The sequence below is a fragment of the Sinocyclocheilus grahami genome, unplaced genomic scaffold (genome assembly GCF_001515645.1).
Source record: "Sinocyclocheilus grahami isolate Dianchi unplaced genomic scaffold, SAMN03320097.WGS_v1.1 scaffold1075.1, whole genome shotgun sequence".
Lineage (NCBI taxonomy): Eukaryota > Metazoa > Chordata > Actinopteri > Cypriniformes > Cyprinidae > Sinocyclocheilus > Sinocyclocheilus grahami.
Genome location: NW_015506254.1, coordinates 152,811 through 168,630, shown reverse-complemented (window position 1 = coordinate 168,630; position 15,820 = coordinate 152,811). Strand labels below are relative to the sequence as shown.

Genomic DNA, 15,820 nt, shown 5'->3' with positions numbered 1-15,820 from the left:
CGTTTAATTTGAAAATCATTAACTTGATTCAAGTCATTCAAGTTATTTCTGTAAACGACCCACAAACTGGATGAACTGATTCTCTAAAATGAATCCGATTTCTCAAAACTGGTCGACACAAACATTTTAGGAAAGCGTGTATGATAATCAGTTTGTTGCGGTACATTCAAGCTCAAGGATCGCTTTTTAACCTTTGCCATTGCAGGGAAGAAAACGAACAAATTGCAATCAAGCATCATGTGCATCCATCTATTAAATCAGTGATTCCCAGCCCTGATCCTTGAGGCACCCCAACAATGCATCTCAACACTGCGAACACACCTGTTTCAGGTCATCGGCTCATTAGTAGAGACTCCAAGAGCTGAAACTGGTGTGTCAGAGAAAGAAGACAAGCAAAATGTGCAGTGTTGGGGTGCCTCCAGGATCAGGGTTGGGAACCACTATATTAAATAAATAGAACTAGTGAAAGAACAAATCTGGTCCTCAGAAGCTTAAAATAGTCCAGCATACTGAACGGACTGTACTTCTGGCCCCCGTGGTCTTGTTTTCATCTCCTCAAATTAAATACGTCGTCTACTTCCATTCGGGTCGTTGAAGTCTTTCTTGTTGGCGTTTGATAACGTGAGGCACAGATGGCAATACAAGTATGCAATATGAGAGGTGAGGCCTCTGTCTAGACCTCTATTCCCGCACGGAGCGTCATCCCTGCACATTCCTCAATGCTTAAAAAGCAATAAGCCACGGCCACAATCCTTCAGATGAGAGTAATTGTACAGGGATCCAACAGCGAGCGCGTAAGCGAGAGTTGAGGACGGGTAAAAATAGCTCGAAGATGTATCTCTAGCAGCTGAAGAAGTGCGGGCCGCTCATAACCCCTCGGAGCCGCTGCTGCATGTAATCCGCTTGTTTGGAGAATATGAGGTTATTGAACAGAGCTCTGACTTCTCGGGCCTTTGAACGAGGACTCGGGTATTGCTCTTGTTGGGAAATGAAAAAGGACCTTGCGAGGGTTTAGATGAGCTCTTGAACGGAGATCCGGGATATCAGATGCAAAATACAGAGAAAACCAAATCCAAATAGACTACGGGCCAAATGTTTAGAATAACAACAACTTTTTTCATGTTTTTGAAAGAAGTCTCTTCTGCTCACCAAGTCTTCATTTTTTTTATCAAATATACATTACATTTTGAAAACAACATTAACATTTAAAAGAACTGTTTTCTATGTTAACATTTGAAAAGAAAATGTATTACTTTGATGCAATTTCCAGCATCATTACTCCAGTCTTCAGTGTCACATGATCCTACAGAAATCATTCTAATATGCTGATTCGCTGCTCAAGAAACATCATTATTATTATCAGTGTTGGAAAGAGTTGTGCTGCTTCATATTTTTCTGAAAACCATATTACAAGGCATCCTTGAATAAAAGTCGTATTTGTTTTCTTTTGTTAACTTTAATATGAAGCAGCACAAATGTTCAGTGTCACATGATCATCAGAAATCATTCTAATATGCTGAAGTAAAAATACATTACAATAGAAAATATTTTTAAATGGTAATATTATTGCTGTTTTAACTGTATTTATCAAATGAATGCAGCCTTGGTGAGCATAGACTTAAAGATTTTTATTTATTTATTTTATTTATTGATGCAACATTAAAGAAAGGAATGTTTGTTTATTTACTTATCTAATAATAATAATAATAATAATAATAATAAATATTTTTCCCATTTCCTTTGAATGTAGGGTGTGGGTAATTGGTTTTATATTATATTATAAATTATATTTTCACTTGGTGGGTTTAATTGAGACAATCTGAGAAATAAATATTTATTTATTTATTTTAAAAGCTATAATAGGATCTCTCAGTGATGCAAGTATAACACAGCAGACTAGTTTTTATGAGTTGTTTATAGAAACTTGCTGCTGGTTTGATTATCCTAGAATGGCTCTTGAAATTTTTACGGTTAGAGACTACCGCTATACAACAAAATGCCCGATTCCCACACGAGAACCGGGTATTGTCAGTGTTTAAACGTGGAATTGCTTGTTCAGCCTGAAGTGACATCAAAAGCCCATTTAGAGAGGTCAAAGGTCACGGACCAGGATCTAAAAGAGCTCTGATGCCGTTCACAACATTGTTTGGTTTTAGTGTTTTTGTAGACCTGCATTTATTGGCGGTTGAGGTGCGTCCCCTCAATGACGTGTAATTGTCCCTGAGTGACTAGAAACTGTTCTTTCCATTTGATCCTTTCGATACGCGCCGTGTCTTAGACTCTCATCACTGCCTGAATGGCTGCAATTATGGTCGGCTCTGATAATTGTGTCCGAACTGACATCCAGCCCGTCTCACATAAACCGCCAGAACATGTGAACTGAAGACGAGCTGCGGCAAAACTAAAAGACGTTCAAACATGTAAGTCTTACATGATTTACATCCATAATGTGACATTTGGATTTGGAATGATTGGAGGAAATAGTTGATTTTTATGTTTCTTTCTAACGTTACATTTTCCAAGCTTCAGAACCCTGAACAAGGTTGTCCGTACATACGACTGGTCAAAAGTTTGGAATAAGTTTATTATTATTAATACAGTTTTAGGAATTTTTTGTATATGATAATCAGTTTGTTGCGGTACATTCAAACTCAAGGGTCGCTTTTTAACCTTTGCCATTGCAGGGAAAAAAACGAACAAATTGCAATCAAGCATCATGTGCATCCATCTATTAAATCAGTGATTACCAGCCCTGATCCTTGAGGCACCCCAACAATGCATCTCAACACTGCAAACACACCTGATTCAGGTCATCGGCTCATTAGTAGAGACTCCAAGAGCTGAAACTGGTGTGTCAGAGAAAGAAGACAAGCAAAATGTGCAGTGTTGGTACTACTAATAACAATCATAAATTGTAATATTAAAAAAAAGACCTGGTCTCATGGCATAAATGTACCTGGGTGCACTTTTTAGCGAGACGCGAAATACGTACCAATAAGTACATATCACTGCAGTTTCCAAAATAAATGTACACTAGAGGCAGTAAAACTCCCACACCTTTTATTCCTTTTCACACAAATTTACAGAGTTTCGATTAATAAAGCGTAATTTTCGCACAATTACTTGAAGAATATCATGTTATGACTTCAAAACAATATTAATATGCTGGGAGATTTGAAAACTGATGCTTTTGAATGTTAGCATCGCACATATCCAGCTTCATATCTATGGGTTTTCATAGACAATAGGTTTGTTCGGTAGCTCACGGAGTACGCAAACGTACTTGAGAGGCGAGGAGCTCCGGTTTGAATCCCGTGGATCCACGGTTCGACAAAGCAGTTCAAATCTGCATATAAGAAAGTTCAAATGGCACGGTTGCATCAACAAATGCGTTTTTATATCAGTTTTCCATTTGTTAACACTATCGGGTAGATTTAGGGTTAGGTTTGGTGTAGGGCATATTTCCAACACGATAGAGCATTAAGTTTTAGCGACAGCCCCCGGATATTTGAATTCTGAACCGCCGCAATACGTACCAGAAGCAACATAATAAAAACACAGCAATACGTACCTATTTCAACGTAATAAAAACGTGCCAGGGTTCACGAATTGAACCAGTGTTTTAGCGCCACTCAGTGGACATTTCTCTTTGAAACTGCGGCGAAACATGCAGTAAGGTTCGTAAAAACGGTGTTGCACAAAAAGTGCACAGAGGTACATATTTTCATGAGACCAGGTTGAAAAAAAGAGAAAAGCACAATCACTAAAAAAAATTTTTTAAACCAATAGTGAAAATAATATATTACTAGAGCCCACCATAGGTTATAAATACTACAATAACACTGAATCAAGCAAAACACCTGCCAATGCTGGTGAGGATTTTTTTTTTTCTATTAAAAACATTTTTTTTAGTCCCTGTAACAATATTTAGCTGCCTTTTTGAATGCCATATATGTGCTAAAAAGTGCTAGTTTTGAGATTTAAATCTTAGTGTTCCTCACATTATGGCAGGTAAATGTGAGTATTTCACTGAATGAAGTTCTCAAGATGATCAGTCCGGCCCGGCTGATTTCCCCTCTTTTTCATTTCCCTTTTATGTTTTGATATAATAACTAACACTATTTCTTTCTCACTCACAACCTTTTTTTCTAAATTATTTTCTCACACTGTTTAATCTTTCTTTTCTTTGCCCCGTGGGACGCTGCATTTTGACAGGAAGGAAGGAGTGAAGGCAAGAAATAGATGATGCAGGGGTGTGTGTGCGGCGGGCTGGTGCAATCTATCGTACTTTAATGTAAAAGTCCCACAAGGATTCATCCCAAAGGACACACGCTGAAAACATACACACACACACACGCGCTCACACAAAGAAGGACTACAGAGAAAGATGATGGAAGCACTGACCAAACCCACACAGACCCAACCCTCAAAGAACAGAAACACATATCCAGACGGTTGATCTAGAACCTTCTGCAGATCACTGACCCTCTCACTGCAAACAAGCAGACGCTTCAGCGTCATCCATCACTGACAAACACACACCACAGCTCTGCTCCTGTGTAGAATAGAATAGAATAGAACTCAAAAATCATGGCTTCTATAAAAGTCTAAGAAGTTTATGCAACGGTCACAGGCTTATCAAAACGATTAATCTAAAACCATTAAATCATTAGTGAAATGAAAGAAAGCTAAAATAAGAATAAAACAAAAATAAACTGGCTAATATAGATGTGGTTCTGTTGACGTTGAGAGAATGAAAAAAAAACATCAGTAAGAATGGGCTGAAATGTAATATTTTGCATCGCAACTGCAAAAAATATTAAAGTTATATTAACTATATGCATTTACAGTTATTATTTTTTTTACTCTTTTTAAGAATTTTTTATTAATATTCTAAATTAAATAATTTAAATTAATAATATTCTAAATTAGAAAACTAATTAAATTAATTTAACATTCCAAATAATTTTTTTTTAAATCTGGGATTATACATAAATGTTAATATATACATATAAAATACACAATTATGAACATACATAATGTATGTTTTGTAGCACATGCTGTAAATACTCTCTTAGTGCCAATCTTATATTAAATGTGGTGATTTGATCTGCCATCAATAATGAATCAATTATAATGCACAATAACACATAATATAGCACATAAAATAGAATTATATTAAAAGTGTATGTAAAAATAGATAATACAAAAATAACTAATTACATTAATTTACTTTTATATTATTAAATTCTTTGTATTGTTTTTTCCCTGTTTTTTCGGCTATTTCTATTTTTGTGATTTATTATAACAGTACCATGTTATTTTCAATTTATACAAGAATGAATTAATGACAGTATTTCCTTCCATTTGTCCTTCAGCTGTTTAAATACAACTCACTGTGCATCAGCTCATATCTTTTTTTAGTGCTGTCAAACGATTAATTGCATCCAAAATAAAAGTTTTTGTTTGCATAATATATGTGTGTGTTCTGTGTAAATTTATTATGTATATATTATGTATATATAAATACACACACATACAGTATGTATTTTGAAAATATTTACATGTCTATATTTATATTCATATAATTTATATTATAAATAAATATATTTAACATATAAAACAAAAATTATGAAATATATACATGCATGTGTGTGTATTTATATATACATAATAAATATACACAGTACACATATATTATGTAAACAAAAACTTTTATTTTTGATGCGATTAATCGCGATTAATCATTTGACAGAACTACTTTTTTTATAATTGTTGAATTTCAACAATGCTAAAAATATCAACTGATGTGCAGTGAGTTATTGTTCATAGTTCTGCTGGGCAAGTTTTTATTTATCCTGCATTATGAATATGACCTTCACTCACAGTCAGTACACCACTAACACCATTAACAACACGGAAGTGTTCGTTTAACAAGTGTGCCGAAACCACCGTGCCATCACTCAGCTGTGGCGTAATGACTGCTGCTAGCAAAGGTCAAGCTGACAACTTTCCTTCCCATGGAGAGTCAAATGGCACAATGATCAATTAAATCAGAGAGAAAGAGCGAGCTCTGCGTTCTGTGCATTGTGCTGTTCACGCGGGACTTTAGCGCTATTGTTCTGCGTCGAGTGCCTCTTCTTTTTATCTGCACGTAAATAACGTTTGACAGACGGAGGGTGATTTTTTGCATCTAATCTATGGTTTCTAAAGCTCCTCCACTAAAGGGAAGAGTCCCGCGCATGCTAACGACGTTAGCGCGCTCTAAAAACACTCGTAAATCTAGTTTAAAGTGTTGCGGTCAGCGTTTAGCACTCCCACAGGTTATGCCAACTCTGTCCCAGTCTAATCCTCTCTAACTGCACCAAACAGAGATGTTTCCTCATCGGTCTGAGCGGGACGGCTTCTCTGTCATAGTTCTATATATTATATATCTGTCAGATCGATTACACTTTTATATGCCTAAGAATAAAAGGTGTAAGTGCTTATGGTCAGCATGTCTCAGCAACATGACACTGCACTTCCAGAGGAAGCCATTTGTGGGTCATTAGCGGCTGATGTCACTTCCTGAAAGGCCTCTGATACCATTCGCTCGCTGTCCTGACAGATCAAACACAGTCACACAGGACATATGAGTTTACACTGAACGATGCCAAACTAAAACTCTCTAAAACAAACTAAAACCGCCACATAGTCGCACTGGCAACCTCCCAGAACACTCCTAAAAACACAGAACACCCTAGAAACCACATAGTAGCCTGACAACCACACAGAACATCCTAGCAACGACACAATGCTCCTAACAACCACCTAGTAACAACAGAATACCCCGGAAACCACACAATAGACTGACAACCACCCAAAATAACCTAGCAATGACAACGAATGCTAACAATCACCTAACAACCAGAGAACACCCTAGAAACCAAAAGACCCCAGCAATGACACAGCATACTCCTAACAACCACATAGTAACAACCGAACACCCTGGAAACCACATAGCAGCCCGACGACAACCCAGAATACCCTAACAACCCCCTAGTAACAACAGAACACCCTGGAAACCACATAGCAGCCTGACAACAACCCAGAATACCCTAACAACCACCTAGTAACAACGCAGAACACACTAGAAACTACATTAGACTGACAAGCACCCAGAACACCCTAGCAAAGACACACTCCTAACCACTTAGCAACCGCAAAGAACACCCTAGAAACCACATAGCAGCCTGACAACCACCCAGAATACCCTAGAAACCACCTAGAAACAGAACATCCTAGAAACCACATATCAGCCTGACAATCATCCAGAAGAATACCATAACAACCACCCAATACAGAACACCTTAGAAACCACATAACAGCCTGACAATCATCCAGAAGAATACCATAACAACCACCCAATACAGAACACCTTAGAAACCACATAACAGCCTGAAAACTACCCAGAAGAATACCATAACAACCACCCAATACAGAACACCTTAGAAACCACATAACAGCCTGACAATCATCCAGAAGAATACCATAACAACCACCCAATACAGAACACCTTAGAAACCACATAACAGCCTGAAAACTACCCAAAATACCCTAGCAACCACTTTGAACACCATAGAAACCATGGGAACCACCCAGAATCCCAGAGCAACCACCCAGTAACCACTTTGAACACCCAGGAAATCACATAGCATCAAAATATCCACTCAGAATACCCTAGCAACCTTACAGAACAAAGTACTATGTTTAGTAGTTTACATTTTAGATATAAAAAAATGTATTCAAGTTAATTTATTCAATTGTTAAATCATTACATTTATCAAATTATTAATACAAAAACTGAACGATTAATATTTAAAAACTTCAATTGTTTTCAATTGTTCAATATTTTTCATAATAATTATATGCCTTTAATGATACACAGAAGCCTGGGAACCACACAGTATACCACAAAGCAGTAATTTTAGTAGTTAATTTATTAAAAGTTGAATATTTGCAATTTTTTTAATAATAATAATAATAAATGTTTAATTCAATGTTTAATAATACCTTAGTATATTTGAAATATTTCAATATCTTTAAATTAAAACTCCATTTAATTACTAAAAATCTGTTGTGAATGAGCAACGCTGACCACCTACATGTTGTCATGAACAAATCTCACAGGCAGTATGTTCACAACAAGGTAACAGTTATCGGTTTGACATATTGAATTGAAGACTGACGCGTGTGAGTCATTCATTGTGTCCATATTCAAACCTAATAAATCACAAACACATCCATCTGTTTTGGCCGAGAGACAAACTGCCACGGATAAAAACAAAGCTGGAGTAGCAAATCTCTTTGAGGTCCTATAAACACATTCATCCTGATTGAAAATTCATCCAAGTATTTTTTTTCCCATCAAAATCATGTAAACCAGAGTCAATTTGGATCTGCACAAATGGCCTTGTTCTTCCACAATCATCATCTAGGCAAGAAAAACACAGACACCATTATGGCAAAGATGGGGGTTTCACTGAAAAATGACAGCTGAAATAAGTGGTGCGGTCCACCCTCCACACTATAGCGCTCGAGAAGATACAACAACGATCCCATCTACACAAACCCTCAGTGAAGAGAGCACAATCTCCATGCCATCATAGGTCACTTCAATTACCATCAGCGGAGGCGAGGAGCTGAACAAGTCGTGATTGTGTTTCTTGAAGACCGTCGGTGATGCCATCATCCCGCTTTCTCATTTTAATGAGCCTCGGTGCTCAGAATGTAATGACCAATCTTTTTCGGGCCATTATGAAGATAATATTGTCGCTAATATCAGGGCAGTGATAGTATGGGACAATAAACATAAAAATGCATTTTCTCTACGGTACTGTTGAAATGAAATACACCTTTGTTTGCTGTACCTGACTTCTGGTTATGCATTTGATTGTCTCAAATCATTACAAATCACATACACAAATCATTAAAGCATAGCAATGTGCTAAAAAATGGCAAAATCCCAAAACACCACAACAACCACATTTCAGCAAGAACATTATAGCAACATCCCAAAAACACCTTAGTAACCCTTTAGAATCTTGGTAACCACCCAGAATACCTTAGTAACCAGATAAGTGCTAAAGACACATTAACAACCCCCTAACAGCTTGGTAACAACTCAGAACACCCTAGCAACAACATATTCTGAGTATTTCTTAATAACCGATAAACTGCCTGGAAACCACTCAAATACCAAGTCAAATAACAATGCTTAAGACCCCAAATTAAACCTTAGTAACCCCATATCAGCCTAGTAACACTAGTACTGAAAATCACCCAGCAAAGTGCTAAAATCACTCAAAAACCTCAGAACCTCATATCAGCTGGGTAACCACCCAGAACTTCCTAGCAACCATGCAGAAATGTGCTACAAAGTACTCATTACACCATAGCAATCTGGAAACCATCTAAAACATCATGGCTACATGCTAAACAAAACAAAAAAAAAACACCCCATATTGGCCTGCTAACACCCTAGTAATTGCCTAGCAACTGCTAAAAAACACTCAAAACACCATAGCAAACAAATAGCAGCCTGGCAGCCACTCTGAACATCGTAGAAACTACATGTGTACCAACATGCTAAAAACAACAAGAACAGAACACCTTAGCAACCCAATATCGGCCTGACAACCTCTCTGGGTATTAACTTGCTAAAAATTACTCAAACCACCTTAGTGAACCCATAACATAGTTGGCCAGCAGGCTGGTTTTAGAGGGGTTTTGACCACTTCTTTAGCTGGTCAGGCTGGTCTTAGCTGGGAGACCAGCTGGAACAACCAGCTAAAACCAGCTTGACCAGCCTAGCCAGGGTGGGAGACCGGCTAAAACCAGCTAAGACCAGATAACCAGCTTAGGCTGGTTTTAGCTGTGTGTTTTTTTCAGCAGGTACACCACAGCAACTACACACCAATGTGCTAAATACACAATGTTAAAAACACCAACAGCACCTTTGCAACCCCATAGCAGCCTGGCAAGCACTCAAAACACTCTAGCAACTGGATATTGACAATATCTGAAGTCTCAATATTCATAAATTTTTCTGGCTGCTTTAAAAACGATCAAGAAAGCATGTCTGAACTGGCCAATTGACTGACACAGCCAGTCTGATTATGGGTTTAGAAGGATCTGAAGCTTTGTACAATTCCCAGAGACCTTGAATCCCCGTTTCAGCCGAGCTTGTCCACGGCCAGCAGCCCCTCTGCTACACTTTCCCTGGAAACAAACGTGAAGCCATCATTACCCTTCTGTCTGTATAACTCATTTTCTCTCACACACACTAGTTACCACTTTGTATTTCACCAGAGTCCTCTGGGATGGCAGTGATGGCGTGTTCGCCACATTTTCAGTTGTTTGCAGTTTTTCCTGCTACCGCTTTGCACGTTCACAGGCGATTAGGTGAGTAATTACGCCCCATGAGCCCCAGTAAAGTCAAGTGTGAAATTCAATCCAGTCTCGCCAACATAAATCACACAAGCAGTCTGCAAAACTATCACTCACAACCAAAAAAAAACTCATTTAATTAAACCACCCCGGTTTCCCATTGTAGTACATTAGCTGGAACTACAACACCCATAATGCTTTGCTCAGTATTTATACAGTCAGTAGTACTCAGAATTATTCACTCAGAAATATGTCTAATTATGGAAGCTAAAAGTGTGAATGCTAAGGATCTAGCACTATTTTTTGGTTTAATACACTTTTAATTGTATCTCCACATGTCTTTAAACCAGCAGCCAGCGGCTGTAAGGACAGAGTCAGGTCGTCTTCATTTCCTCCAGCAGAAGTCGGTTGTATGGTTTATGAACACAGACTCTCCCGTGGTGTTGAGTGGGGCAGAAGCCTCTCGCATCCACAGGACCAGCATGCACTTCAGCAGCCAAATGAAGTAAATCAGGGACTCCTGGTGACAACAGCCCATGACTTGGGGATAGAAAAAACAAAAAATGTTTCCTTGGAACAACAATCTTCCACTTCTGAACCTTATCAAATGCATAAATGCAAATAAAAAGACCCAGAACACCCTAGAAACATGTTAAAACATTTTGAACATGTTAAGCCTGGCAACCAGCCAAAATATCCTAACAACAAGGGACACTCTAGCGACATGCTAAAAAACACACTTAGAACACAGGAACTTCATAGCACCCTAGCAACCACAAAAAATACCCTTTCAACCACCCAGAAGACCCTACAAACAGGATAACATGCAAACAAACCCTGAAGAGTAAAAGCCTAGCAACCACCCCAAATACCCTAGTAACTGCTGAGCAACAAAAAGTGACACTCTGGCAATGTAAAAAAAAACAAACTCTGAACACATTAGGAACCGCCCAGAATTAGGGTTGGAAAGTGGCAGAACATTTACGGAAACATTCCAGAATTTTTGGAAACTTTCCAGGATTTTTTGGAAGTTTTTGGAAAATATCGGAAAGTTTCGGGAAATATACCAGAATTGTTACGCCCTTTTGCAACCCTACCCAGAATACCCTACCAACGTGCTAAAACACATTAGCAACTGCAGAGCAGTTTGGAAATCACCTAGTTACCACACCCTAGCAACCGGATAGCAATGCGCTAAAAACAACAGTTGGATGAAAACTAGCTAATTAAAGTCCAATTTGCATACACGAAGTGTGAAAATTACATACAGAACCAGTAACGGGACAAGTATGTATGCATGAAGACAGTATCCAGACAATATCAGGAGACTGAAAAATGGGTGTGAAATGACCCGAGTTGGATCAGTCTGGTTAAGCACAACAAATCCTCAAAAAGTGTCTTGATTTCTGCCTGAAATGTCCACTTGCCAAAAAAAAAAACGCACACACAGATGCACACTTCCGAAACCCACAAGAAAAGTGACGTGACATGACATGTGACATGTGGCCGAGTATGGTGACCCATACTCGGAATTAGTGCTCTGCATTTATCCCATCCAAAGTGCGCACACACAGCAGTGAACACACACACACCGTGAACACACCCGGAGCAGTGGTCAGCCATTTTTTTGCTGTGGCGCCCGGGGAGCAGTTGGGGGTTCAGTGCCTTGCTCAAGGGCACCTCAGTCGTGGTATTGAAGGTGGAAGAGAGCGCTGTACATTCACTCCCCCCACCTACAACCTTTGGGTTACGAGTCCGACCCTCTAACCATTAGGCCACGACTTCCCCATTGGGGAATGTTAGACATACTATTTTCAACATACTATGATCTGTGATCCACAAATACTCATATTGCATGCTTTAAAGCTGCAGTTGTCAAACTATTTTACTTCAGGATCCAGATTTTACATTGGACATCAAGTGGTGACCAACGCAGCACCAAAAACGTCCTTTAAATAAGTGATTGAAATTGATTGTATTTGTTACAATGACCTGCACAAATGCAACAATATGATAAATTATTAGCATGAACAAGTGTGATTTTACACTATATAGTGTTTGAATATTAGGCTTTCCTAAGAAATGCAAGTATTTAAGGTAATCTAGCTCACGTTTTCTTCTACCCTGCATACTTATTAATAGAATTAATAGTTTCACCAAAGACAACAGCTGTCCATTTCACCAAACTTCAAACAGGACTTTGTTTTGCTAAAGTGGAGACGTATCTTGTTAGCATTGTTCAGGCATCTGGAATCTCCACATGGCTTTCGGAGCAGGACTCTCCCTGGATTTGCAAAGCATGTGTCTACGTCGCCAGCATCCAAACTCAAACAAAAGCCCTTGCCGGCCACAAAAAGCAAGACTAAATTGGGAGGAATGCCAGTCGTTTGTGCAAAGCACTTGTGCAGATGAAAGCAGAAAGCCAAGCACCTTCTCACCAGGTCGACCTGAAAGGAATAAATTATCAGTCTCGCCGCCCCGTCCGAGAGGTACCAAGGTGGACAAAGGGGGTTAGCAGTGTAGGCCCGAGCTAAATGAGAAATGAAGGACCTCAACCTGGCACCATCTGCTGCATGGCAATCGTGTCCCGATGCATGAATATCAAAGCGCCCTCTTGATGGACAACTAAGACATCAATTTGGCAATAATGAGGTCGGTAGAACAAGACTGATAGCCTGGATATTATTGCGGATGCATCTCGCGCATGATCAAGCACCGAAGGTCCTCAGCTGCTCTCTGATTTAGGAGGGGCAAAGCCAGAGGCTTAGCAGCGAGTCGTCAGTGGCTCTAATTTATGTACCTCTGCGTGTTTTATCTCCTTGCGAGCGCTCATCAACTTGAGGCCCGTGAAACTTTCTCGAAATCCCTCTATCCGTATTAAAGAGGGAATTGGGGTGGAGTGAATATGAACATCATAAATATAGGCGCCACTTTCGATCGACTCGTTGGTCTGATTAATTAACACCGGAGAAGCAAAGTCTCTATCTCCATGCCCGTCTGGCCCGTGTGACACAAAAGGACATTGTAAGGCCAGCGATGTGCATGCAGAGATCTGTATATAGTATCACACTGGGGGGAAAAGGCAGTTGGGTCGGTCTCCGGTTCTTGAAGTCTCGACTGCATATAATTATCATTCGGAAGTGATAAAAGAACTCATAGGGAGGCAAACTAGCGTGCTAATTCTCACCTCATCATGACAGTGATTTCTGCAAAGCTAACGGTATTAATACTGCACACTTATGAGCAAGCAGCAGGTATAAAATCTTTTTTATTTTAAATATAGCTTGACCTTTAATCGGGCACTTGAAGAGCAGACCCACTATGTACGTCATAAAAACCAAAGGATTCAAGCTCCCTGAAGATCCGTCACAATTAATGTGGAATGAACTACAGCTCATTGTGAGGAAACCTACTGCTTTGATTGAGTAAAAAGAAAAGGTGGCCACTAACTGATTACGCTCAACGCAGTTCTCACGTCAGGTGCGGAATAAGTACAAAGAGACACTGAATACAAGAGTCGAGAGTGCAGATCCGCCGCGATTACACGTCGACCCAGTTTCAACGGTCTTGTGAATGAAGATTGTTAACATCAAAAGCTTTCAGAACAAACAGAGCCGCCTGCATGGGAAACGGTCGTACAGAAAAGATGTCATGTAATTTTGTGGTAATGATACATTCTGGATGATGGAATCTGCACCTTCACGTCTGGGTTCATGGTGTTGGATGGGCTTCAGATACAGTGGCAGAGCTCATTACCAGGAAAAGCGAACCAAAGTGAAGCGTGAACCCTCTAAACTCAAGCCATCCTCCCATCCATGAGTCCTACGATAGATGGAACCACCTTCCGGTTGGGAAAAACTCTGTGGATATGTTCAGAAATAAATAGCATATAATAAAAATAATAGTATTAGGCAACAATAAACACCTAAAGCAGTAGGATCAAACTGCTTTCACATGACATTATGTACGTTTAAAAAAAAAAAATTCTTTGGTGTGCTGTGAAAAGTTCCATAAATAATGCAAAAATAAATAAATAAATGTAAAATTTACAAAAAGTTCCAAACTGCATTAAATGAAAAATATTTAAATTGAGAAATAGAATGTAAAATTGACAGTTTTCCATTTTTAATTTGGTTTTCATTCCAATTGTCCTTAGGATATAGTTTTTACTCTATGAGTATATTTAGTTTTCGTTTCAAATGTGTAATCATGCACAGATTACATCCTAAAAATATCAGGCTTATCCAAACATAGTGTGCATTGATGGACAGGTTCAATAGCATAAATACTGTGTGCCAGTGATACAACACAACCATGTCAATTCAATGTCATTTCAACGTCATTTCCATTCGAAAAGAAAATGTTGTAATTTACATGCAAAAGAGAAAACGCCCTCAATCATTGATTATTCACAAACACAGTCTGCACTGAAGACAGTGAAGCTTCAGCAGGTGAAGGGCTAATCCCTGAGGCTGAGGTTTCGATAATATTATATTTAGCCACAAGACAAAGTGAAGAGCAATCTAACAGAAATGGCACCGTAAGCAGTGGATTTGCACAGCAGCCATTAAGTCATTAATTCTTAAAGAGGGATGCCACACCATTCACGATCAATAATCAAACGTGTCAGGGTAGATCGGTGCGGGTGGCTCTCACAGTGAGGCTGCAATCGACCCCCTCATGTGGCCGATCATTAACAGCAACATTCATTGGAAACGCTCTTGTTTTGCCAGCACTATCTGAGGTGTTTAATTGCCTTCCATAGAGCGTCTGCCACGAGGAAGAGAGTCATGTGTCCCACGAGTGCTTTAAGGATGTGCTATCGACTCGGGTATTGGGTGCACGATGCCGGCTGGATCACTCTTTCGCTCGATATCTTCGGCAGCTGGCTGTGTATTAATGATCCCCCGGAGTGCAGGGCTTTGCCCACGTCCCATCACTGCCAGAATCAAGACAGTAATATCCCCACAAACTAATCTGCCAATCATAGGCGTACTGTAGATGAGACTGGTCAACATCAGAACCAAAGATATATGGCTGGTTCAGGTGTTTGGGGTAAAATCCACAAGGACATGGCGCCCAACGTGGGGCGCGGACATTTTCCATCACCACTAACTTGACATTGATGGCTTTTAAATATCTTTTGCCATCGAGCATTAAAAACATGATTTGGATGTGCGACCACATGGCTTCTCCGCTTCTGGCCTCACTTTTGATGGCCTTTTATTACGCCGTCAAACTTTTATCGCTGTGTAATTTGGCAGGGCCCGAGGAGATGAACGGAAAAAAAGGAACACTGAGAGAATGAACCCTTTCTAGCGGTCCCCCCAGAGTGAGTTTTTTTAGGCGACCGTTATTTTAGAATGTTTCCCCTTATTGTTTCCATGGTGAC

General features: G+C 39.3%; 1 protein-coding gene across 1 annotated transcript in view; it reads right to left on the bottom strand.

The window, feature by feature from the left end:
* LOC107566432 (acid-sensing ion channel 1) overlaps positions 1-15,820 on the bottom strand; it is a 168,444-nt gene that overhangs the window by 110,947 nt on the left and 41,677 nt on the right. The window lies entirely within an intron of this gene.